Source organism: Sinocyclocheilus grahami, unplaced genomic scaffold (assembly GCF_001515645.1).
Source record: "Sinocyclocheilus grahami isolate Dianchi unplaced genomic scaffold, SAMN03320097.WGS_v1.1 scaffold4036.1, whole genome shotgun sequence".
NCBI classification, from domain to species: domain Eukaryota; kingdom Metazoa; phylum Chordata; class Actinopteri; order Cypriniformes; family Cyprinidae; genus Sinocyclocheilus; species Sinocyclocheilus grahami.
The window spans coordinates 1-713 of record NW_015509052.1 but is presented as its reverse complement, the minus strand read 5'-3'; positions in this window follow the sequence as shown (position 1 = coordinate 713).

Sequence of the window (713 nt, the reverse complement as noted above, 5' to 3'; positions counted from 1 at the left end):
GCCACATTAGCGCTAATATGTGGTACTAAGTGAGTCTAACACACTTTCCAGCTCTGAGACGTCGCCAGTTTAGAAGTGCTTTGAATGATAACAGTTAATTCAATAGGCAACAATCTTAAATATGGATATGAGTGTGTGAGAGAGAATGAAAGACGCAAGTAAAGAACAGGAGGTGAAAGGTGCTTCTGTTTTTGTTGTAGCTATCGCATTAACTGGAGGATGTGAAGCAGAGAGGAAATAAGCTGTGGGCTCTGTGGTTTAATAGATTACTTACAATTGGACACAGGTATTTGGAGTTAGCCATTATACCTGAGGCCCAAAAAAAGGTAAAAGAAACATCACAATTCAACAAAACCCGCCACCGCTTTTCGTTCCAGCTCCTTTGTGTTTTTCTAAAACAAACATGTTCATTTAGCATACTCGTTTCGTGTCTTCCAAACGCGCACGGCTGCGAATATTTGCATTAGCATGTTTTTGCTGTTTCTGAAGAACACTTACACATTATCAAGAGCCCTTTCAAGCATAAGCTCTTTTAAATTCAACTCATTGTAGCCACGGCACAATTTGTTAAGGTCAAATTTTTGTCTGAATGGATTGAGTCAGAATTGTATTGAGGTCATCAAAAAGCACAAAGCCATATCTCTTCAAGGGCACATCTGAATTTCAGCTAAGCTCTTAGAGCCTCAATCTCCCTCGGAAAGAAGGGAAAAAAT